Source organism: Hordeum vulgare, chromosome 2H, assembly GCF_904849725.1.
Source record: "Hordeum vulgare subsp. vulgare chromosome 2H, MorexV3_pseudomolecules_assembly, whole genome shotgun sequence".
NCBI lineage: Eukaryota > Viridiplantae > Streptophyta > Magnoliopsida > Poales > Poaceae > Hordeum > Hordeum vulgare.
The window spans coordinates 659,622,606-659,624,784 of NC_058519.1; positions in this window are offsets into that span (position 1 = coordinate 659,622,606).

Below are 2,179 nucleotides of genomic sequence, written 5' to 3' on the forward strand. Positions count from 1 at the left end.
AAACGTCACCGAACCTTAAGTGTGCACACCCTACGGGTTCGAGAACTATGTAGACATGACCTGAGACACTCCCCGGTCAATATACAATAGCGTGACCTGGATGCCCATATTGGATCCTACATATTCTATGAAGATCTTATCGGTTTAACCTCTGTGCCAAGGAGTCATATAATCCCGTATAACATTCCCTTTGTCCTTCAGTATATAACTTGCCCGAGATTTGATCTTCGGTATCCCTATACCTATTTCAATCTCGTTACCGGCAAGTCTCTTTACTCGTTCCGTAATACAAGATCCTGTGACTAACACTTGAGTCACATTGCTTGCAAGGCTTATATGTGATGTTGTATTATCGAGTGGGCCCCGAGATACCTCTCCGTCACACGGAGTGACAAATCCCAGTCTTGATCCATGCTAACTCAACGGACACCTTCGGAGATACTTGTAGAGCACCTTTATAGTCACCTAGTAACGTTGTGACATTTGATACACACAAGGCATTCCTCCGGTGTCAGTGAGTTACATGATCTCATGGTCATAGGAATGAATACTTGACACGCAGAAAACAATAGCAACAAAATGGCACGATCACATTCTACGTTTATAATTTGGGTCTTGTCCATCACATCATTCTCCTAATGATGTGATCCAGTCATCAAGTGACAACACATGCATATGGTCAGAAAACCTTAACCATCATTGATCAACTGACTAGTCAACTAGAGGCTTACTAGAGACATTGTTTTGTCTATATATCCACACATGTATCTATGCTTTCATTCAATACAATTATAGCATGGATAATAAACGATTATCTTGAAACGGGAAATATAATAATAACTATTTTATCATTGCCTTTAGAGCATATTTCTAACACAGGTTCCACTTTATTCTGTTAATCATTATACCCGACGAGGGGATAGTAAAAGTCGTGGACCCGAAACGCACACCCCTCGCTGAATGGGCGAACATGCAGGAATGCCTCCAGAGGTAATTTCAATCATTATGGCACTATATCGCCAACTTTTCGTTCATTTCCTGATAGCAAGCAATTAATAAGAATTCCGTTATTCATTTCATTTTCTTGGCAGGGCTTGGAAACGGTTCACTGCCAAGTGCCGGGGTGTTTGGAAGCCTACATTTAAATAAATGGATGTAAGTAACTACTAGCTAGATACGCGCATCTATTTATTCTAGTTTCAATACCATTATCATTCTTGATTATGTTTTTGATTGAACTTTGTTCTCGTAAAGTGCTTGAGGCAGGAACATGTGAACAATTTATGTGGATACTATGTTTGCGAGTTCATTCGCCAGACGATCAATGAGATGGGCAAAAACCGGGACATAAAAAAATTGAAGTACGATAAATAATACTCACAACTTTATTTTATTACCGTCAATTGTATTCGGTTTCATTGATATATATTGACCCCTTCTTTAAGTTAGATCGAATGGTTGCGGGACGGTCTTCTACCACAGGAACGTGTACGGGCAATTCAAGAGGAAATTGCCAGATTATTAGATGCAGAGGTCCTAGATGTGAAGGGAGAATATTAATGCCCGTCGATGCAATTCAGATGAAATGTTAAAGTGTAAAAGAAATGCATATGTGCATGTGTAGCTCGTGTCTACATTTTGTAATATGTTCGACAAAGCACGACGGATGAGATGGTGTAATATATTTGTGACGATGATGTGCAATATAGTTGTTTCTTTATTGTTGTGTATGTACCATCCAATTTAGTGCAAAACAAGAATTAAAAGTGCATAAAACAAATAAATGGGAAAATAGGGGCAGCAAAATAGCCCCACCCAATTTAGTGCAAAACCCTAAACCATAAAAAGTGCTAAAAAAGGCAACGAAGCAATAGACCCGGTTTGTAATAAGAACCGGGACTAATACCCCTCCCCCCTCGCTCCCAGCCCAGCCACGTGGAGAAATATTAGCCCCGGTTCGGGGCCAACATTAGTCCCGCTCACGAACCGGGGCTAAAGGCCCAACCGAACCGGGGCTATAGCCCCCTTTTCTACTAATGTGTCTAGAGTATGAATAAAAAACGGCAAGGAACCTTTTTTTCTTCTTCTGAAATCCCCGAGAAAAATGAAGGAATTCTTTTTTTACTTGAATTCAAGGAATTCTATGAAGTGAAAGTCTTGCTGTGGTTGAGCCAGGACG